Consider the following 24,933-nt stretch of genomic DNA (forward strand, 5'->3'; position numbering starts at 1 on the left):
TTTCCCCCCTTACATGTTTTTGGTTCCTTTGTTAAAAATTATTTGCCCTTTTATAAGTGGGTTTCTTTCCAGGCTCTCAATTCTGTTCCATTGGTCCGTGTGTATATTTTCCTGCCAATACAATGCTATTTTGATTTTTGTCACGTTGGAGTATAAATTGAAGTCAGAGAGTGTGAGATCACTGGCTTTGTTCTTTTTTCTCAGGATTGCTTTGGTTATCCAGAGACTTTTTGTGGTTTCTTACAGAACTGATGGCTTTTGGTTCTATTTCTTTAAACAATACCATTGGGATTTTGACGAGAATTTTATTAAATATATGTACTGCTTTGGGTAATATGGCCATTTTAACTATATTGCAGCATTATTCACGGTGGCCCAGACATAGAAACAAGCTAAGTGTTCTTTGATGGAAGATTAGATAAAGAAACTGTGGTACATATGTGCAATGGAATACTACTCAGCTATCAGAAAAGGTGAAATACTGCCATTTGTGAACACATGGATGGATCTTGAGAATATTATGCTAAGCAAAGTAAGTAAGACAGAAAAAGCCAAGAACTGTATGATTTCACTCATAGGTGAAAGTCCTATGCTTATGGATTTTTCTGTGATGAATTTAATCATAGGTTATTTAAATATCAAACTGGAAACACCAGATGACATCTCTTCTTTTGGCTCAACTCTTGATTTATGATAGCCTTTCTGAAGACATATGTCTTCTATACTGGCATTTATGTTCCCCCCCAAAAATTAGCAATTTGTCCATGTGTAAAGCAAAGCCATTACCTGGTTTGACAAGGAATCCAAACTGAAACAATCTTTTCCTTTCTACAAAAACATCATTGCTTTGTTCAGAAAAAACATTGACTTTTGTTCTTTACTTAACCCAATAAAATATAGCAAACAATTCTAAATTGTTTTTATCAAATGCTATATATCTATTTAAATGGAATTGTGTATTGTGGTACACATGCTCATAAAAACAAAGCTATTTTTATGCAAGTTTTTTTATACATGATAAATATTCCCATTTATGTAGACTTTTTATATGTGGTTTCCATTTAGGCAGTCTCATTTTACAAGGTTCTTTCTTTTCCATTTTCATTTTTATTCTTTCTAAAAGTCAGTAGCTTAATTCAGCAACATACAAATATTTATGAACACAAAATTATTTGCTATTGGATGGCAAATAAAAAAGCATGGGTGACTACTGATGTTTTTCAGGACTGGTTTTACAAATGTTTTGCTGTAGAAGCTGAAAAGTATATGAAGAAAAAATGTCTTCCTTTTAAAATACACTTACTTTTAGATAACATACCTGGTCATCCACACAATTTAAACGATTCAAATATAAAAGTTATAAATTTGCTTCTAAATATAACTTCCTAAATGCAACCTTTAGGTCAAGACATTATTTCTATCTTTAAGATTACTTATATTAAATGAAATTTTGATGATATTTTAATAAACTTGAAGATAATGAATCACTTACAGTTACAGAAGCCTGGAGTAAATACACAATTTTAAGTTGTCAAGAATATTGCTTTAGCTTTGAGTGATATAAAGCTGTCAATTTTAAACTTGCTGGAAAGCAACATGGCCAGAAGTGGTTGTACTAGGGAATTTGGTTCTAACAATTGAAGAGGAATTGATTGGCATTATTAATTTATTAAATAAACTTCAAGAAGAAGGCTCTGACCATTGAATGTAGATATTAGTGAAATACTGGTTGATCATGAATTAAATCATAATGAATTAATTCACTTAATATCTGAAGCCCATCCTGCTGATGAATATGGCAGTGACTATGAACCAGTTTTATTCACTGCAGAAAATATTTACAAAGTTCAATTGGCCACAAAACTGAAAACTGCAATTCTAGATATTGATCCAAACATCGAACAAGCCTTAAAATTTTGAAAAGATTTTTAAAATGTTTCAGTGAATATCAAAGAACTTATGAAAATTTAGCCAAAGCTAGGGTTGCTAAAAACATAAACATAAATAATGAAACTGAAGTAGTACTTTCAAATATTTTGAATGATGAAGATAGTGACTTTTGCCAATTAAAAGGAAAAGGTCGAATGCTCTAGATTACGCTACAGATACCAAGATCAGATAAAATTTATTTTGTTTTTTTCTGATTATTCATTAGCATTTTTTGTGAAACTATGTAAAATAAATACTTTTATGATATATTGGCCTATTTCTTTAATATTCTTTTTTTTAATTTTTTTGTACTGGGAGACTCTTTTTACATGGGTTTCTTCTGCATGAAAAAAAGCACATGGAACAGATCATCCATGTAAATTGAGAAATGGGTGTAATTCTTTGTATTTCTGTGGTGCTAGTTTTCTTCTCCTTTTTCATTTATTATTTTATTTATCTAGGTCCTCTCTCTTTTTTATGAGTCTGGTTAAAGGTTTATTAATTTTGTGTATCTTTTCAAAGAATCAGCTCTTGGTTTTATTGATCTTTTGTATTTGTTTTTTAGACTCTATTTGGTTTATTTCTGTTCTGACATTTATTTTGTTCTTTCTACTCATTTTAGGCTTTGTTTGTTCTTTCTCTAGTTCCTTTATGTGTAAGGTTAGATTGTTTATTGAGATTTTTTTTCTTTTTATCTTGATATAGGCCTGTTTTGCTATGAATTTGCCTCTTAAAACTGCTTTGGCTGTGTCCCATATATTTTTTGTGGGGGGAGGGGTCATTGTACTTTCATTTTTTATTTGTCTCAAGATATCTTTTGCTTGAGCTCATTGTTAACCCATCCATTATTTAGTAGCATGTTATTTAGCCTCTGTGTGTTTATGCGTTTTTTAGTATTTTTTCTTGTAATTGATTTATAGTTATATACCATTGTGGTCAGAGAAGATGCTTGATATGATTTCAAACTTCTTAAATTTATTGAGACTGTCTTGTGGTGTAATATGTCTTCTATCCTGGAAAATGTTTCATGTGCACATGAAAAGAATGTATATTTTGCAGCTTTGGAGTGAAATGCTCTAAAAATTGCAATTAAATTTATCTGGTCAACTGTGTCATTTAAAGCCTCTGTTTTCTTGTTGATTTTCTGTCTGAATAACTTCTGTATTGATGTCAATGGAATGTTAAAGTTTTTTACTATTACCATACTACTGTTGATATCTCCTTTTATGTCTGTCAATATTTGATTTATATATTTATGTGCTCTTACATTGGGTGCACGGATGTTTGTGAGAGTTATATCCTGTTGTTGAATTGATCCTTTTATCATTGCAAAATTCCTTTCTTCATCTCTCGTTACATCATTTATTTTAAACTCTATTTTGTCAGATGTAAATATTGCTACCCCAATTTTTTTTCCTTTTCATTTGCATGAAATATTATTTCCATCCATTTATTTTCATTCTTATGTGCACTTCAGTCTGAAGTGGGTCTCTAGTAAGCAAATAGGTACAGATCTTTTTTTTTTTTTATTAATTCAACTACCTTATGGATTTTGATCAGAGCACTTAGTCTATTTACATTTGAAGTAATTATTGATAGACATTGTTATTGTCATTTTATTTATTGTTTTCCTTTTGGTTTATGGTTACTATGTGCTTTATGTATATTAAGCTATTCTTTTAGCAATCTATTTTAAGTTGATGGTCACTTATGTTTGAACGCATTGTAAAATCACTGCAATATTTACTTACTCCACTACAGTTATGTTTTTGTCATTTCTTGCTACTTTTTTGTGTGTGTTTGTGTGTATTTTTAAATTTATTATTATAATTACACATTATCTTTCTACTTTTGTCTTTTTATCTTCATACTACCTTTACAATTGATTAATCCACTGCTTTTACTAAGTGTTCATCTTACAGAAGTTAATTTAACATTTTTATAATACTGGTTTAGCGGTGATTAATTTCTTTAGCTTTTTCTTGTATGAGAAACTCTTTATCTCTCCTTTTATTCCTAAAGATAGCTTTGCTGGGTAGAGCAATCTTGGCTATATGTATTTGCCTTTAATCGCTGTTAATATTTTCTGCCATTCCCTTCTGTCTTGTAAAGTTTCTGTTGAGTAGTCAGCTGATCATCTTAATGGAGTGCCTTTATAAGTAACTAGCTGCTTTTCTTTTGCTACTTTGTCTTTAACATCTGGCATCTTAATTTTGATGTATCTTGGTGTGGGCCTCTTTAGGTTCATCTTGTTTGGGTTTTTCTGTGCTTCCTGTACTTGTATATCTATTTCCACCACCAGGTTAAGAAAATATTCTGTCATTATTTGTTCAATGGGTTTTAAATCCCCTGCTCTCTCTTTTCTCCTTCTGGTACCCCAATGTGCAATATTGGTACACTTGATGTTGTATCAGAGGTTCCTTAAACTCTCCTCATTTACTTTTATTTCTTTTTGCTGCTCTGATTGGGTGTTTTCTGCTACTTTATCTTCTAGTTTGCTGATTTGGTCCTTTGCTTCATCTCATTTGATGATGAGTCCTCCTCATGCATTCTTCATTTCAGTTACTGTTTTCTTTATTTCTGATTAGTTCTTTTATGTTTTCTATCTTCTTTTGTTTTTTCTTTGTTTTTTCCCCTAAGTTGAAGTCTCACTTAAACTATTCTTCCCATAAGTTGATTGAGCATCCTTACAACCAGTGTTTTGAACTCAGCACCTCGTACATTGCTTGTCTCCATTTTGTTTAGCTATTTTTTTTTCTTGGGGTTTTGTCTTGTTCTTTCATTTGGGACATTTTTCTTTGTTCACTCAGTTTGGCTGACTTCCTGTGTTTGTTTCTCTATATTAGGTAGATCGGCTATATCTCTTGGTCTTGGAAGAGTAACCTTAAGTTGTAGGTGTCCTGTGAGGCCTAGCGGTATAGTGTTCCTTTTCACCTGAGATGAGTTCACCAGTGTTGACCCTTGTGTGGGTTGTGTGTGCCTTCTTGTTATCATTGAGCCTTGATTGCTGTTGGTTCACCAGTGCAAAGAATTGACCCTCAGTCTGACTGACTGTGAGGGCTAGTTATGACTATAGTAGACAAGCTGTTGTGCAGAGGCTAACTCCACAGAGTTGGAGTCACTTTAGCGAAGTTCTGGTGGCCAGCATAGTCTACCCTTCAGGTATGTCATTTGAAGAGCTAACTGGTTGGGTTGTATTCTTGTGTTGTCTAATGCTGGCCACTACATGTGCCTGTTCTGGAGTCTCTTAGAAGGGGCTCTGATGTAGTCAACCATGACTCTTACCTGGCTTAGGACCATCTGTTAGGAGCTATAAAGTGATATACTATTGGTTGCCACTGTGCTGGGCCTAGAGATGCATGGGAGAGGCTATGCTGCCAACTGAGTCTAGCTGCTACTAGTGTCATTCTTGGGATGCTTTGCTGGGCACCATGATGTGAGCTGAAGTTAACTGCCACTTGCGCTGGAGGATTTGTGGCTGCTTAGTTGAGGCTACGTTTCAAGCCAAGCCTGGCTGCTGCTTATGACGGTCATGGAACTATCTGATGGGAGTTACAATGCAAGTTGAGATCGGTTGCCACTTGTGCCAGCCTTGAGGCCACTTATCAAGAGGCACAGGGCACCTTGAGGCCAGCAGCTGCTTGCTTGGGGTTTTGGGCTTTTGGAAATAGGGAGTTGAGGATAGAGAGAAAGTTAGGAAAAGTTTGTAGCACAAGCAGAACAAGACTTCTTGTGTGGAGGAGTCACTGGAAGATGTTTGACTGGGTACAAGAGTTAGTCAAGGTGGGGTCCCAGGGAATTACCAAGGTGAGGCAAATAGTGTTAACCTGGTTAGTGGAGAGCTCAGACTTGGTGCCTTGCTGTGCCAGACTGGCTGGGTAGAGGAGGTCTCAACAAAGAAACAATAGTGCCTTCCAGCACTTCCATCTTTGGCGAGAGCCATATTGACCTCTGCCCCTCCAGCCCTCACCTTGAAGCTAGCCAATTTAGTTTTTTTCCCATATGTTCTTGTGCTTTTCAAGCTGCTGCCACAATGCTGGAGCCCAGAGTGAGTTTGTGAGTGACTGCATCTGTGCATGAGTCCTTTAAGGCTTGCAACACCTAGGTTTTCAGCAGCTTCATTCTCAGATGCCATCCTTGCAGGTTTTCACAGCCAGATGTTGTGGAGACTCCTCTTCCTGGCACTGGTTATCTGGGCTGGGAAACCAGGTGTGGGGCTGGGACCACTCATTCCTCAGGTGGGAACTCTGCAGTAGATATATTCCTCCTGATTCTTTTTTTTAAACAAATTTATTTAAATTAGTTTCAACTTTACAGAACATTGGTTAGACGTCTATATTGTTCATGAAACGATCCCCCCAATTGCTCCTTCTCTCCCCTGGCCCTCCACATAGCTATCAAATTAATACTAACTGCATTCCCTGTGCCATGCTTCCCATTTCTGTGACCAGCTATCAACTACTAATTTGTACTTCTTTAATCCTTCACCCTTCTCCCAGCCCCCCTCCCCTCTGTCTGTCACCAAATTGTTCACTGTATTTGTAAGTCTGTTTTTGATTAATTTGTTCTTTTTGTTCCTTAGATTCTGCATATAAGTGAAATCATATGGTATTTATCTTTCTCTGTCTGACTTATTTCACTCAGCATAATAACCTTTAGGTCCATCCATGTCATTGCAAATGGTAGGATTTCATTTTTTTAATGGCTGAGTAATAGTTGTATATATGAACCTTAATTTCTTTATCCAGTCATCTGTTGATGGGCATTTGGGTGCTTCCATATCTTGGCTATTGTAAATTGTTCTGCCATGAATACTGGAGTGCATAGATCTTTACGAATTATTGTTTTGGTTTTCTTTGGATAAATATCCAGAAGTGCAAGTGCTGGGTCAAAAACTATATCAATTTTTTTTTTTTTTGAGAAACTCCTTACTGTTTTCCATAGCAGCTGTACCAATTTGCAATCCCACCAACGATGTATGAGGATTCTCTTTTGTCCGCATCCTTGCCAACACTCGCTGTTTTTTGATTTATTGATGATAGCCATTCTGATATGTGTGAGGTGATATCTCATTGTGGTTTTAATTTGCATTTCTCTGATGATTAGTAACCTTGAGCATCTATTCATAAGTCTGTTAGTCATTGGATTTCCTCTTTGGAGAAGTATCTGTTCAGGTCTTCTGCCTATTTTTTAATTGGATTGTTTGTTTTTTTGTTGTTGAGTTGTATAAGTTCATTATAAATTTGGGGTTTTAACCCCTTATTAGATGTATCATTAGTGAATATCTTCTCCCAAAGAGTCGGTTGTCTTTTTGTTTTGTTGATAATTTCCTTTGCTCCTGATTATTAATTGCCACACTGTGGATGTGGGACCTACCTATTCTGGTTACTGCCCAAACCCCCACCAGTCTAGATGTGGCTTCTCTTTTATATACTTAGTTATAGGACTTATGTCCTGTTAGTCTCAAGTGCTTCTTAAGGATGAATTTTCCATAATTTCGTTGTAGTTTTGATGTGGTTTTAGAAGGAGGGGAGCACACCATTTACCTACTTTACCATCTTGTCTAAAACTCAAGAATTTTTAATGTAAAAGATTTAATACAAGGGAAAAAAAACAGGATAAATCAGGGGAGTTTCTCTTTTATCCCCAATTCCTTATTTCTAATCACTTCCCCTGAGATAAGCACAGAAACATGGTTAATAATTTAAGAGTATGTCAGCCATTACATTTTCTATCCACTTATATTTCTACATATACGTGTTATTGTATATCTTACTTCTTTCACCCAGAATTTTACCTCAATATTTCAAAGTTAGTACAAAATAGATTAATCTAATTCTTATATGGCTAAATTATTTGGTACTAACCATTCATTTGATTTAACCTAGTTTCGCATTTGGTAGGGAGGTATATATAAACAATGTTTTATTTTCTAAGATAATTTATTTTTAATTATTTCATCATATCTTACCTCATTGGCAAGGTACTAAGATGATCTCATTTTGAGAATATTTTGTTCTTGAGATACTCTTTAATATAAAATTTGTTTTATCTGTAATGTATTATATGTCTTTAATAAAATAGCAAGTAATACTTTTAATTTACTGTTAAGTTTTAAGTTTCAAAGTGAATAATGGATCCTGTTTTTTTTCTAATTATATAACAGATATAACAGAGTCAGCCTTTTATGCATAGGCATTTTTTTCTTCTGGTACAATCATACCACTCTGTCTTATATTTACAAATTGAATATTTCTGTAAAATATTAGAAAAGAAAGTATTTGAATAATCTCTGACATACTTGCTGAAAGCAAGAAAGATTCACATGAACAATTGTTAGAAAAGAAAATTTTTTTGGTTGTCTGTCTCCAATTCTTCTCTCTCACTTTATTTAGATGAGCCTTGTTCAATATAACTAGATGTTTTAATGGAAAATTAAGCATTTGGAATTCAGACAGTGTATGACTTTAAATATATGCTCATTTTGCCCAGGAACTTTTAACAAGTATATTAGTACAATATATGTTCAGATCAGAAAACTCAATCAAAAATTGTAATATTTTAAAGTATGTAACAAATCTAATGAAGAATAAGAATCATACTCTCTGGCTCTGAAATGGAGTTTTCTATGCTAAAACTGCATAATCCTGGTGTTAATGGCCAGAGAATAAAAATGTACCAAACTATAATATTCCAAGGCGCTGGCTTAAGAAGGTCACCAGTCACAGAAACAAAAAGGAAGGGAGTGATTAACTCTCATTTACAAAACATAAGCATAACATGCCCACTAATCTAGATTACGGGGCTAGGAAAAATTTTATGTGAAGAAATTATTAAATTTGCGTATTAGCCTAATTTTGAGTCATAATAAGTTTCTTTAGCAAAAAAAAAATGTGCTAATAGTAAGAAAGGCATTTCTGCTCTGCACCAGAGAGCAATGCAGTGATTCATTCCACCAGCTAGAGCAGAACTCAGAACAAAAGATCTGCCTTCAACATAACAATTCTAATTGAGAAAAATGGTTTCTCCAAATGTTCTTTAATATGTTTTTGTTCCATATACTCTATAAGATTTCTAGTCTACATATTGTTGAAGCTTACATTCTATATAAATTACCTTTTATATAGAAAGTACTTTTCAAATCTTAACAAATATCAACTCTCAAAACACACACACACACACACACACACACACACAGACACGAATGTATCTCCCTATGAGAATCCCTTTTGTTCTTCCTTTTCTATGTTCAGCTTTAAATTATTTTCACCCATTTCTCCAGTGCCCTCCCATCTGGCAAGCATCAGTTTGTTCTCTGTATGTATGAGTTTTCTGTTTTGTTTATTCTTTTATTTTGTTTTTTCGATTCCACATATAGATGAAAACATTTGGTATTTATCTTTCTCTGTTTGACTTATTTTGCTTAGCATAATACCTTCTAGGTCCATCCATGTTGTTACAGATGGCAAGATTTCATTTTTTAATGTCTGAGTAATATTTCATGTACCACATCTTTTTTATCCATTAATTTATTAATGAACACCAAGGTTGCTTCTATATCTTGGCTATTATAAATAATGCTTTAATAAACATAGGACTGCATATATCTTTTTAAAAACTTTATTAAACTTTGAGGTGACATTGGTTAATAGATTTCAAGTGTATAATTCTATACTATATCATGTGTTTATTGCATTGTGTTCAACACCCAAAGTCAAGTCTCCTTCTATCCTCATGTATTTGACTTCCTTATACTCTTCTACCTCCTCCCACCCCTTCCCCACTGAAAATCACCATACTTTTGTCTGTCTATGACTTTTTTGTTTGTCTTGTTTGTTCCTTGCTTTCTGTTTTATATCTCACATATGAGTAAAAGTATATGGTTTTTATTTTTCCCTCCACCATAATAAACTCACATCTGCCAGACTAACTATCACCGATCCATCAATAAACAACAAGCCCTGGGGAGGACGTGAGGAAAAGAGAACTCTCGTGCATTGTCGATGAGACTGTAAATTGGTGCAGCTACTATGGAAAACAGTATGGAGTTTCTTAATTAATTAAAAATAGAACCACCTTATGACCCAGCAATTCCACTTCTGGATATTTATCCAAAGAAACCAAAACACTAATTCAATGAAGTATATGCTCTCCTATGTTCATTGCAGCATTATTTACAAAGGCCAAGATATGGAAGTAACCTAAGTGTCCATTGATAGTTGAATGGATAAAGAATATGTGGTACATATATTTATAAAATATATAAAAAAGAATGAAATTCTGCCATTTGAACCGACATAGAGGGACATGAAGGGTATTATTCTGAATGAAATAAGTCAGACAGAGAAAAACAAATACCATATGATTTTACTTACAAGTTGATTCTAAAAAATAAACAAAACAAACAAAATAGAATCATATGCAGAGAACAAATTGACAGTTGCCAGAAGTGAGGAGGGTGGGGGGCATGTTAAAAAGAAGAAGGAATTAAGAAGTACAAATTGGTAGTTACAAAGTAGTCGTAGGAGTATAAAGTATAGCATAAGAAATATAGTCAATAATATTGTAATAACTATGTATGGTATCAAATGGATATTAGATTTTTTGAGGTGATCACTTTCTAACTAATATAATGTCTAATTACTATGTTGTACATCTAAAACTAATACAATATTGTATGTCAGTTGTAATAGAAAAATTAAAAATTTAAATACTATTAGGATTTGGGTAATTACAATAATTTTAACCAATATCAAATTTTAGCCACATGATCTTCCTCTTATATTCATCTATATATACTTATATGCAAATTCATTTTTATAAGGATTCTAGCATTTTATGAAGTTTAGTTCCCCCATGGAATATGCAGCTAAGTAGATGGTTTTTAAAATTTCATTTATAGGTCAAATCTTCTATATATTTCATATTTCCCCAAGTGTCCAGTATAATGTTGTATAAATAGTGAATATCATTGATAGCAAAAAATAAAAGTAAAAGATAAGTAACTTAAGGTATATATCTTAGTGCAACTTAATTTTCAGAAAATAAATAGGTCGATGTGCTCCCAAAAAAATTTGAGGAGGCTTTTTAAAAGGCACAAAAAATTAACTGCTATGAATTTTAAAAGTTAATTTTTAAGCCTAAGAGAAGTTCCTTATTTATTCATTTATTTAGGACATAATTGAGACTGACTCTGGACTAGCCAAACATGGTTGGAAGCACTAGAGATTCAATGATGAACAGGACTAAGTTCCTGACATCATGGAACACACACGCTGAGATTGATCACAAAAAGTAATACTGATGACCCAAGAAACCAAGGAAAAGGGCAACATGATGATATAATTGATGGGTTAAAACTTTGCGATAGGCTTGATCAAGCCCATTGTGGGCCCAACTATGAAGTAAGGCCGAACTCAGAAATTCTCACTGTGGCATAGTGAGACCTCAAGGGATATATAAATATATAAATGGAAGAAATTCTTGGCCCTGGTTTCCTCCAACTGAACTCATCCTTCACTCTCCACAGGTGACTACTGAAGTAAGAGCAAGAGGGACAACAAAGAGATGAACGGTCCTCTGATCTCGTGGAATATCTGCCCTATTGGTTTGTCAGTGATATAAATCAAGCAGAAAGTAATCTTGAACTGGGTTCCTGTTGTTATTGTTGTCAACTTTTAAACTCAGATCAGCATTTGTGTTCTCTGCAAGCCTCACAATTCACCACGATAGATTACTTTTCCATTATCTCTGATTTTCAATGGAAATTCTTGTCATGAGGCTTTAAATTAAAGATTTATTAGCTAGGGGCATTCAAAGTCAAGAGAGGTCACCCACATCGGGTTTTTTAGTCCTTAATATATTAAAAATAAAGAGGAAAGCAGGATTATAAAATTTTTGATATATTTAAAACATTTACATGCAATAAATTAACCCTTATAGCACATTCATAAATTTCATGAATGTCTTGAAATTAAAATGTTAAAAGTCTAAGTTTAATGACCTTTGTTCATGTTGACTTTCATTTTTCAAGTTAAAACAAGGCTAAAAACAAGTATCTGGAACATGTGGATACTCACACCATTTACCAGGCCTATACATATCCACTGATACTGTCCTTAGTGATAATTTTGCAAAATATTCAAAAATACTCTATATGTTGTCATTTCTTATAGCCATTCTTAATAAAAGTGAAGGATGTATTAAGTTTTGGCTCTACTAGGGAAATTCTACAAATTAGAATATTGTTTTAAAAATGAATAGGTACTGTACTCTTTAGACTGGCAGGGCCCAAACACAAAACCATGGTTCTTAAAAGTCCCTTGGGAACTTTCCGAAAATACAGATTTCTCAGCACTGCTCACAAGGATTCTAATATAATAGTTAAAAGACAGAGTCTGACAATTCTGTCTTTCGAAAACTCTTCATTATTTAATTAAAGAACAGAATTGGTAACCACTGTCTTTGACTAACACTCTTCAATATACAATATTTTAGCTAAACTTTTATTCTATTAATATTTTGGTGTATTCTTCTGGTCCTTTTTTCCAAAATGTAGATCTTTTATTACATAGTCACAATAACATGGCGATTTAATTTTTTTCCTTTTTAAAGTTGAAATTCACCAATTTTTAATATTTTAAATTCGGTCATTTGATTCCTCAAAATAGTAATGTATGCAAATAATTTCCTTATCATGTTTTACATATATAAATCAAAAACAGAACAGAGGTACCAACTTGCAATAAATGATAATTACTAAAAAGACACAGGTTGAAATTTTTTACATTAATGAAAACAAAACTATGCTCAATCAAACATTCCATAATGATGTTAGTCAAATCTAGAATTTTTAAAGAAGTCAACAAATTAAATGGAAGGGATAAAATTCCAACTGTTTTTCTGTACAGTAGGTGAAAAAAGTTCTAGAGAGACCGTAAGAACTTATAGAATATAATTCACAAACTTGAGAAAGTCTTTTATAGAAATTCTGAAGTAGAATGTTTAAAGAATTCTATTTTGAGAATTACTTCAAATACCAAAGAGACCATAGAAAAAATGATTGTCTTTTTTCCTGCCTTATTATATAATAATTATGTATTCCATATTTTTACATGGAAATAACTATTTTTCATTTTATTATAAGCTTTATGCATACAATTTGTTAAATTGAATATCATTACCAAACTGGATATATAACATTACTTTTTCCATTCCATGTATTATGTTTAGTTACCAGTACTAGGATGAGTAGTATTTAAAAATGAAATTGTCAACAAAGACAAAAGGCAAATGGAAAAAAATAGTTGCAAATCATATATCATATATCAGGTTACTATGCAAAAAGTAGAAAGAACTCATACAATCTCATTAAAAAATGGTCAGAAGACTTAAATAGATATTTCTACAAAACACATACAGATGACCAGCAGGTACATGAAAAGATGCTCATCATCACTAATCATAAGAGAAATTCAAATCAAAACCAAAATGTGATATCACTTCACACCTATTAGGATGGCTATTATCAAAAAGACTATTGATGGGAATGTAAATTGGTGCCGCCACTATGGAAAACTGTATGGCAGTTCTTCAAAAATTCAAAAACCTTATTGTCCAGCAATTCCACTTCTGTGTATTTAGCTGAAGGAAATGAAAAGATATACCCACCCTCATGTTAACTGGAGCATTATTTACAATAACTAAGACATGGAAGCAACCTAAATGTCCATCAGTAGATGGATGAAGAAAATGTGATATTTATATACATATATTATGTGATATACCTTGCAGAGAAAGTAAGATAACTATAGTCAAGCTCCCTCCCACACCCATAGCTAACTTCCAAGGGGAGGAAATTCAGCACTTCTTTCTCTATGTAACCATGTGCCCCTGTATGCAGGCATGGGCTTCCATTATCTGCCAGTGTACCACTATTGTTTAACTTGTGAATAAAAGGCACTCCACCACACAAGATGGTGCCATGCCCTTGTTGGATAACACTACCACCCTGTGAGGCTGGAATAAAAAGCTATGTCACAGCTGCCTATGCTCACCGCATTTTCTTCCAACTGCCCGAGTCTCATACCCCTTACCCGGAACCACGAATCTGCGGCAACTAATGTACATATATTATTATTCAGCCACAAAGAAAGGAGATCTTGCTATTTATGACAACTTGAATGGAACTTGAAAGCATTATGTTAAGTGAAACAAGTCAAACAGAGAAAGACAAATATGTATGATTTCACTTTTATGTAGAATCTAAACAAACAACAAACCAAACTGATACAGAGAAAGATTAGTGGTTGTCAGAGGTGGGTGTGGTGAGCAGCAAAATGGATGAAGGAGGTCAAAAGGTACAAAATTCAATTATAAAATAAATAAGTCATGGGGATATAATATACAACATGGGGATGATAGTTCATAATACTTTATTGCATATTTGAAAGCTGCTAGGAAAGTAAATCTTAAAAGTTTTCATCACAAGGAAAAGAATTGTAACTACATGAGGTGATAGATGTTAACTAGATCTAGGTTGATCATTTCACAGTATATACAAAATATTGAATCGTTATGTTGTATATCTGAAACTAATATAATGTTATACATTAATTATATCTCAATTAAAAATATTAGTACAGAAGTCCCACTTTTGAAGATAAAATCTGGAAAGGAAATTGTAATTTTAAAAGCTCCCGAGGTGGTTCTAATGTGCAGCTAAATTGAAGATCACTATCTATGAGGGTGACAGATACATGTATAAGATTCAGAAACAAATAAGTTCAAAGGTCAGTGACCCAGATTTTCTATGTCACTTCAGATATCGGAGACCCAAGCTCCTTTCATCTTGTTGCTCTATTGCCTAGATCATTTCAATGTCCAAAGTGCCTGTGCCACCTCTGGCCACCATATCCACATTCCAGCCAGCCAGAAGGCAGAAAAGAAGAGCATGTCCTCTCTCAATAAGAAAACATCACAGAAGTTGCACTTATCACTTTTCCTATTCATTCCAATTGTCGGAACCTAAATGCACTAGATCACTCCTGGATAATAGAGACATTAAAAATGTAGTTTGCATTTTTGGATAGCATATGCTCAATTAAAAATCACAAATTGTATCACTATAGGAAAGGGGAAGAAATTATATTTTAAAATAACATACTTTCTTTCCCAGGAGGTTAAAATTCTATTGCAGTAGGTGAAGAGATTGCCAGTAAAGTTTCTGGATTTGCATTGAGACAGTTAATCTTTCTTGCTGATTTTTTCACTACTATTATATCAGGATGTATTTCCAAATATTCCTGTATTAACTATAAATGGAAACTGTTAGCCACTGAAGTAGCAACTTCACTTTCAAGGAAAAAGAAATGAAAGAGAAAGCATCAGTGTAGGCAAAAATAACTCCTTCTCAAATCCAAAATTGTTTGCTTTGTTTTCTTGCTCCTTATCCACAGGCCAAAATGATAAATATGTGAAGTACTTTTCCTAGACCATCTCTTCAGTATCAAGTTTGATATTAACTCTAATAGATTCCATAAAAGACACATTTATAATGTATCCGAAGGCACATTTGGGAGATCCTAGCCTGGAGGACTACTTTCAACAAATCTTAAATGTAGTTAAGAGAAGCGAAAAATTGAACTGAAGGTGTTTAAGGTAATGGCAATGGGAGAGCTGACGACCAGCAGAACCTAATTTTGAGCAAATAAGTCATCACGTGTGAGAAAGATCTAGGTGTAGAACTATAAAGGAGTAAGTGCGTGGACACAGTTATCAGTTAATTATAAGCCCACAATGTATATGTGGTTCGACCACATAAAGAATTCTATTTTTCATAGACAAGTGACATCTTTAAAAAAATTCATTATTAATCTATTTCCTTGAATAACATTTTAAAGTTATTTTTGAGTAATTTTTTTTAAGTACAAAGAAGGATAGTGGAGGAATCTGATAGAGAGCACTTGAACCAAGTGAATGAAGTTAACAGTGTCTATAATGGGGCAAATTAATATTAGGTGCCTAATGTTTGTCAAAGGACATATAATCACTGCTGCAATATTATTAGCCAAAAAAAGAAAAAAAAAACAAAAACAAGTAAATCATAATCTAAACCTAATCATGAAAAACATCAGTTTTATTTAAATGTTAAGCCAAATGTAGCACTAATATTCTGTAATCTCTACTAATGTATCATTCTTTAGCATTCTAAAGATCTCATCGCTTCTAATTACCTTTCCTTTTCAGAAATATCTGAGTTATTCTGGGCCATTAATGCTATCCTGTTACAGATGTGCATTTTCTTAATTCTAGTCTACTCAGAGCTGATGGAACATCCAGATGGTACATAAAGACTACATACTCTCCATTTTTGTTGATACCTCAGGACCCCACCTTATTCCTCATTGGAAGCTTGAATATAAGCACCTTCCCAAGTTGATATGTCACAAAAGTTACATGTTTGGTATTTACAGATCATTAGTTAATGACCTGTATCTGGGAGATCCTAATTTAGGATTGGTTAAGACATATCAAAAGTCTGAATAGAGAAAATGGAGAGAAGGCTCTGGGATGTAGGGGAGAAAAGTTCTAAAAGAATAACCTTTGACTGTTACATGAAAAGAAGAAAAAAAAAGTTGTTGAAATCAAACTTGTTAGGCAAGAAAACCCCGATACAGATGTAAATGTTTGCACATTTTAAAACCATGGTATTTCAGGAGGAAAAGAGGACACGGCCTCTGACCCGAGACACAACACTTACCTGTGAACCTGCTGTCTTCCTCTTCCTTTGCTGAGTTTCTTCCTCAGGTGAGAGTATGTGGAAAAATAAATCACAAATTTATCTTGAGAACATGACTTTAAAGACTTCAGTACAGACTCTTTGTATGCTACCACCACATCCACAGGCAGAAGGGACTTGAAATACAGGAAAGTTCATCCTTCCCTATCCTCTGTCTCAAGAGAAATTCAGGAACAAGGTCCTACAATGAGACAAAATTTTCAGTTTCTCCTTCCCTATCATCAGGGGCTCTCTATTCCCACAGATGCCCCCAAATTCTGCTGCAGCCCAGATAACATGTATTGCACAGACCTCCCTGCCAAATCTGCATAGAGGAGACTCTGTTACTTCTCCATGGACCAAAGGCTGGACTCAATTCTCATAAATATACACAGGAGTACTCTTACTAAACCCTGACCTCACCTTAAAATCACCTAGAGCTCTTAATTAAAACAACGTTGATGTTCCCACCCAGACCAATTGACAGAATCTGTGCAGAGGTTGTGAGGGAGGACATAGGTGATTATAGTTCTGAAAACCCCACTTGTGATTCTACTTGAAAGCCTGAGCTAAGAGCCATTTTCTAAGCCTCACTGCTCAAACTTTAATTCCATAAAAATCGTTTGTATGGGTGTTAAGTAGACTTATTGTGGTGAACATTTCATAATATATACAAATATCGAATTACTATATTGTACACCTGAAACTAATATGATGTTATATATCAATTTTATCTTAATTGAAAAATAGCTTGGAGATAAAAAATACAATACAAATACATAGGGAAGAATTAGTCTTCTCTGGAGCTCTTAACCCTCTCCCAGAATGTGACCTGGATTATTTTTAAAAATATGATTCTTCTAGGAAAGAAAAACCAATGAAAATAACACTTAGAGATCTTAGATTGTACACTTTTTTTTTTCTATGCTTAAGGTCTAGGTTACATTTGAAGGAGAGGAGTCAACCCTTAATTTTATTTTTTACTTTAAAATATAAAAATAAATATGGTTAATGAGGATAAAAGATCTTTTAAATTATTTAAAGATATTCTAAGCAATAGTAGCTGCCTTTTTACTGGTTTTTCTAGAGAAGGAACAGAGAGAAAAACATGAGTATGAGGCATTCAGATAGGCTCTTGTAGGACTTATACAGCAGGTCAAAAATTCATTTAAGATCACTAACAATTTCCTAAGTACAAGTATGGAATGAAGATCCAACTTAACATCTAACTTAACAAACTCTTTTCCAATAATAACACAAATAGAATAGGTTTTTTAAAAACCAAGAATTTTTCAATAGTATTCAGTCATTTTAAATATTATTTAATTTTTTGAATACATACTACACCCAAAAATTCAGTTGAAAGACTTTACGATAGTACCCCTTCTTATCCAGATACCTCCAATTGCATCAATTTGCAGTGCACCAGTGAAACATACTACTGAGATTTTGAAACACTCATTTTTCATCCAGATGTTTTAATTGCATGCAAGCACCATTGTTGACTATTAACACTGATGATTGTAAAAGGTCTTACTTTTCAGTATGAAGGTTAAATTTAGATTTTTTAAATCTCCCTTTATTTTGGTCTTATTTCATTTTATTTCGTATTATCTTATGACAGGAAAATGAAACAAAAGGAAAAGGAAGTTTACACACGTTTTATTTTAAGTTACAGTTTATATGAGCATCAAACACAAGTGTTTTATTTAATTCCTCGGGTTGATACTTTTCTGGTTTCCTGAAATATAATACCCATTAATCCCTGTTTGCAGATACCTTGAAATATTTATTGAATAATACAATACAGATTCTAAAACATAATCTTCTTTTATGAATACTGGCACAATTTCACCCAGCTCTGCGGGAGATTTAAGAAAAATGGCAGGGCAAGATCAGACATTGTTTACATCTCACCTCCAGCAAGATATAACTTTACTCTTGGCTGACCTTTAAGCGAAAGCAATGGTTATGTAACCAAGTAAGCTAAAAACTAAACAGGAAAAGTCACAGAACTGGGAATAAACTATAAACTTACACTATTTGTTAAACTGAGATTTTTATCACGTTGCTCAAAGAAACACTAAAGTTTCCTAAATGGAAAAATGTGACTCATATTTTATCTTTGCTATCTGAATGTATATATAAATATTTCAGTATTTAAAAGAAGTTATTTAGGAGTCTACTATAAATCTTGTAGTGTTAAGTAGTATTATTCATTGACAAAATACAATTTTTGAACAAACTGCATTCTGTATTCATATAAATATTGGTTATAATTAATACTCATGCTATTTTGTTTCTAAAACATACATTCTGAGATTATTCTTGAACAGATTTATCTTTAGAAAGTTTTAAATACAACCTGATCAAGGGGCAAAAGAAAAACTTCTTAAAGTCTTTTTTTAGCTTTATCATTTGAATCATATGATCAAGTTAATAGTGGCTACATTTTGTGTTCAACAGAAAAAAAAAATTCTTGCCAAGGGGAAAAAATATAAAAGAAATAGCACAACCTAGAAATATTTTAAGATTTTGAAAGATATTTTTAGCAATGTATAAATATCTTTAGCAAACTATAGGCCCTTTTCGATGTCCCTGTAATAAGAGTATCTTTACATTTTTGACAGAATTGAATAATCATCTAGTATATTTTATATTTCACATGCAGTAGAATCCTTAATAAATCTATAGTACATTTTTAAATCATTTAAACAAGGAAATTATAACATGAATTGCTATCGAAGGAATATAAAAAGAAAGCTGGAGAATGAGAGATAAAATTGCATTGAAATGTATGAAATGAATAACATGTTAGATGCTGTGCATTCACAGATGAACAGAATACAGATTGCTTACAGTCTAGTGGGTAAGATGTAGACAAGAGACAAATAATTAAAATACAGTAAGCCAAGTAGTAAAATAGAAAATGATATCCAAGTACCTAGCAGAGCATCTAAGTGCGTCTTGGAGGAGGACGGGTTATTGGAGAAGAATTCTCTGTGAAGGAACAAAAATAAGCAAAAGAGAATATAATCCATCATAAAAATAAAAGTAACTTGATATGAATGGAGTAATAGATATCAGAAGATGAAGGATGAGGTTAAAGAAGGAAGTCAGTCTGGAAGAGCCCTGTAGCCATGTGAGCTTAATGTTTTTTCTAAAAGAATAAAGAGAAGCAAGCTAATAATTGTACCAAAGAGTTTTAAATAGGAGACTGACGCCATCATGTCAGCTCTTAGGGTGATTTTTCTGGTTGCATTTGAAGTATGAATGAAAGGAATGAAAGACCAAAATCGAGAAGAGTCAGTACTGGGAGCTGTATTAGTCAGAGTTCTCTAGAGAGCCAGTAGGATATAAAGATTTACACAACACAAGATTTATTATAGTACTAGTTCATGGGTTTCTGAAGGCAAAGAGATCCCAGCAAGCTGGAGAACCAGTAAAGCTGAGTCTGAAAACCTGAGAATTCTGTGGGGAGGAGATTGGTAGAAGGGTGTCACTGACATAAATCAGAGTCTAAAGACCTGAGAACCAAGATCTCTGAAATTCGAGGGCAGCTCAAGAAAAGAGGGAGAGAATGTGCCCATCCTTCACCTTTTTTGTTGTATTTGGGCCCTCAACGAATTGGATTATGTATGCCCATATTGGTGAGGATGGATCTCTTCTGTCTACTGAATCAAATATTAATCTCTTCCAGAGACATCCTCACTGACATTAAAAAATAATGTTTTACCAGCTCTCTGGGATCCCTTAGCCCCATCAAGTTGACATGCAAATTTAACTATCACAGGAGTCTGTAATATTAATCCAAGTGAAAGGCTATGACAGTACTGGAAAAGGAAAGAAGAAGATGGATTTCAGAGCTTTTTAGGAAGTATTGGATTGCAGTAAGAAAAAGCAAAATGGCCATGGCACTCACTGAAATAAGAACATGGAAAGAGGGCTAGGTATGGAGAGGGAAAATAATAAATGCAACTTTGGACATCCTGTCCTTCGAAAAACCTGGATGTGAATATCAAAAAAAAAAGCAGTAAGATACATGGGAAAATCTGAATAGGAATTATGTAGTTTTGATATATAAATGAGATTTAAAAAAAAATTGTCATCTCCTTCAAATGTACACATACAACTCAAAGAACACAACCATCTAAATGTATTACATGTAATGCTTTTACTAAAGCAATAATATTCTAATCAGGAAGATAAATGATGATCTGACAAGAATACCTTTAGGGGAGAAGAATTGGAAGAGTATCAATAAAAATTTAAACAAACAGACAAACAAAAGGAATACAATAAGATTTGACTGAGCATGAAAAATGTAATGGGGTTAGGTCCAGAGTTTATCCTTTGTTGAAGACACAAGGCCAGCAATAGTTTTGGTGTTGCTCTTGTATTCCATTTTTCCATTTGTTTTTATTTGTAACGTCCGTTTTTCTTTGGTAAGATTACTCAGCTTTTACAGCATTGTAAGGCGATTTGTATTAAAAAGGAGCTGTAACTATCAATTTCCCATGGAGGAAAGATCCATAAATTACAGCTCAGGTTATTTGTCAGTTATGTAGTTTAAAATTCCTTGGCAGATAGGATTAAAGTGTGAGAATTGATCCTGAACTCCAGCTGAGGAGCTTGTGAAATTATAAAGATAATATGTTCACTACAACATCTCCTGCTGCCCAATTTAAAGGTGCTGGGTAGGAGGTCAGTGGAAAGGGAAGGCAATTGGATGGCACTGTTTGAAATAATTTAAATAAGTGCTTTGTAAGAGACTAACATATATGTAAAGGAATGAATTATTTTTTTCTTTTTGGCTAAACAGAATCTTTATCTAATCATCTGATTTATGAATGAGAGATTTCACCTAGAAACTCGAGTCTTTCGGCCAGTCCAGTTTTCAGCAGAGCATTATTTTCTATGTATAATTTTTGATGCCGTATCTAGCCTTTTTTTTAAAATGACGAATACGTGTCATTATTTTCTCTGTACCTTTTTCCTCAACAAAACATTCTGTGGTCTTATAATTCTCACATAAAGAAACTTCTGCTGCTGGAATGCTTAATCATTTTATGGGTATATTTGTTGCTCAGAAGCAGTACTGAACCTCTCATAGATCCTAAGGTTGTTGTGCTATATGTTGGCTGGGTGAACTAAAACAAAATAAAAAACATGACATCACATAGTCTTTCTTTGGAACAGCCAGGTATTCTGAAATCAGATGCTTACTTATATACAAAAGCTTATGTTGCCTGATTAATTTGTTCCAGAAGAGTTTTAGGTATTTACAAAGATGCATATGATATGGCAAAATAAAAAAAATTTCCAACTTGTAGAAGGAAAGGGTATATAAATGAGATTCAAAAAATTGTCAAGAATATGAAAGAGGAAAGGAAGAAGGAACCAGGAATGAGGGCAGAACACAAGATACATGAGGTGGTATCCACTTGAAAAGATAAACTCAAAATATGCTCTAAGCTTGAAACATCAAGGAGGAAATGGTATTTAATTATAAGGTTGACAGTATCTATGTGGAAAAAAATGAAGTATTAGTACAGAAGTCCATTGAGTTTGATTTACAATCTGAGAGAGAGAGAGGGGATCCTTTATAAGGAAATGAACAATAAGTTTCCGTCATTATAAGAGACATAGTAAGGAGTTTCTCTCCTTGTGTCTAACAATGTCCATCATAGAGGCAGGTGACAACTCCTGAGTTGTAAGAGGAATCTCAGGAGTGGGAGAGAATTAGATGTCAAATTACCAACATGACGCCTAGCCAGAAAAGGCTAAGAGCCCCAAGTATACGACTATAGTTTTTTACTGGAAAATAGAAGGAAATAAAATAAAAAGTATGATGTGCAATATTTTTATGCTATCATTTGCTTTATAGCTTAACAGGAATTTTATAAGTCAAAGATCCCTGAAATTCAGCTGCAGCGGAGAGGAAAAAGCAGTGGATTGGAGTGAAAGCCTGAGTTTGGGCTCCAGCTCTGCTAACTTCTAACAGTATGATTTTGCTGGGGCAGGTCATGAATGATATTACTGAGGTCCAGATTTCACATCTGTAAAAAAGGGGTTAATAATAGCAATTCAGAAACTTTGTGAAGATTACACAAATTATTGCATATAAACAGTTTTCCATTTCATTATCAGAAATACCCTTTTCTTTATATTATCTGAAAGATCTTTATATTTTGAAGATGTATTTCAACTGTATTACAATTTGTTTTATACCACCTTACCTGATAATTTCTTTATGTGAATTCACAAATAAATATCAAAAGATATTGTAATTATTATTGATAATGATACCCATCATTATCTAAGCTCCTAGAACATGAAAATCAATCTAGTAAATGCTTAATATATTTTACCTTACACAACCTTAAAACAACATTTATGAAGCAAGTATTATTACTCTACCCATTTTATAAATTGTGACGTTAAAGAGATAAAGTTACTTAGGTGGGGTTAGGAATGTAAAATTTGCCATAGGAGAAGATGGAAAAACTGAAAGAAACTCTGTGATGGTGGGGGGAAAAGAAATATTTAAATACAAAAAGTGTCTGTTACATGATAAAATTAGACTTTTAAAGTATTGGTACTTACTGATATGTGATGGAGAATTTTTTTTACAAAAACATATTTGAGTAAAAATTTTAAAAACTATGGTATCCAGTAAAATATTTAAGGTAGTTTATAGAGCATCTCAATCTTTAATATTCAAAACTCAGGGAGCCCATAGCATACCTCTATATATTAGTCTACCACCAAAAGGGTCAGACGCTGTTGGCATTTTGCACCAAGGCCCCCCAAATAGCTAATCTAAACTTTAGAGTGACAGTGAAAATCATAATGCTTAGATCCTAAATAGTCATATTTTGTTAGATATATTTTGAGAGGAATACATTTTTTTCCTTTCAAAATTAGAAAACTAGTTTTTAAAAGTTCTCATATAAAAATTTATCTTTACATAAATTCACAACTCATTATTAAAATAGACACCATTTTCTTTGTTCATTTTAGGTCAAATTTCATTCCAAGAAAGGAGACAAGAAGAAATAATCCACCTTGAGTTCTGTACAGGGGTTACAAAAACTCAGAGACAAAAAAAAAAAAAAAATAGAATGTTGAATATTTGGTGGCAGAAGGAAATTTAACTTTGGGTAGTGAACACACACTACAATATACATATGATGTATTATTGAATTGTACCCTTGAAACCCATTTGATTTTATTAACCAATGCCATCCCAGTAATTTTAATTTAAAAAAAGAAAAAAAATGGAATGTTGAATAATTAAAAGCACTAACAAATGTAATACATTTTATTTGGAACAGTAAATATTCCCATAAGAATACAATAGGCCAAATAAACTTTATTAGTTTGCTAGGACTGCCATTACAAAGTACCATAGACTTAATAGAAATTCAATTTCTCACAATTCCGGAAGCTAAAATTCCCATATCAAGATGGTGGCAAGGTTGGTTTCTCCTGAAGTCTTTCTTTGGGTTTGCAGATGGCTGTCTTCTCGTGTCTTTCCATGACTTTTCCTCTGTGCCCATCAATATCATAATCTCTTCTTTGTATAAGGATACCAATCATATTGGATTAGGGCCTACCCTAATGACTTTATTTCAACTTAATTGCCTTTTTAAAGACCCTATTTCCAAATACAGCCATAGTCTGAGATACTGGGAGTTAGGACTTCAATATATCAATTTGGGTGGGGGAGAACAGTATACAGTTCATATCATTAATATAGCCTAAATATGGGGGAAAGAATGATATCATATGTTATAGCGTAAATATTTTTAACTCATTTCCTTTTTGCCTCAAAAATACTTGCTGGCGGTGCTTACAGTTGCAGCATTTATCCCAAGATAACTCACAAATTATAGTTCTAACGTTACCCCTAAAGTCTGCCACCAAATATCTTGCTTTTATTATTATTTTCGCATCACTTTAGTATATCAATAGTCTTTGGAAACAAATGACATAATTCTATTTATAACATTCTGTTTTTAGTAGTGGTATTTCCATTTACAAAATATAGTAATTCTTGACTGCTAAAAATGTCAAATCCTAGAAAATGGAGCATTCCTACACATGATGTTAATATTGTTCTCAAACAGATGTTAACTGGAGATTCATTTGATGAATCCAATTTATGTATATATTTCTGTTACATTAGGATTAGAGTCAAGTTCTGTTTAGAAATAACTCCG

Source organism: Pteropus vampyrus, unplaced genomic scaffold (genome assembly GCF_000151845.1).
Source record: "Pteropus vampyrus isolate Shadow unplaced genomic scaffold, Pvam_2.0 Scaffold206, whole genome shotgun sequence".
NCBI classification, from domain to species: Eukaryota; Metazoa; Chordata; class Mammalia; order Chiroptera; family Pteropodidae; genus Pteropus; species Pteropus vampyrus.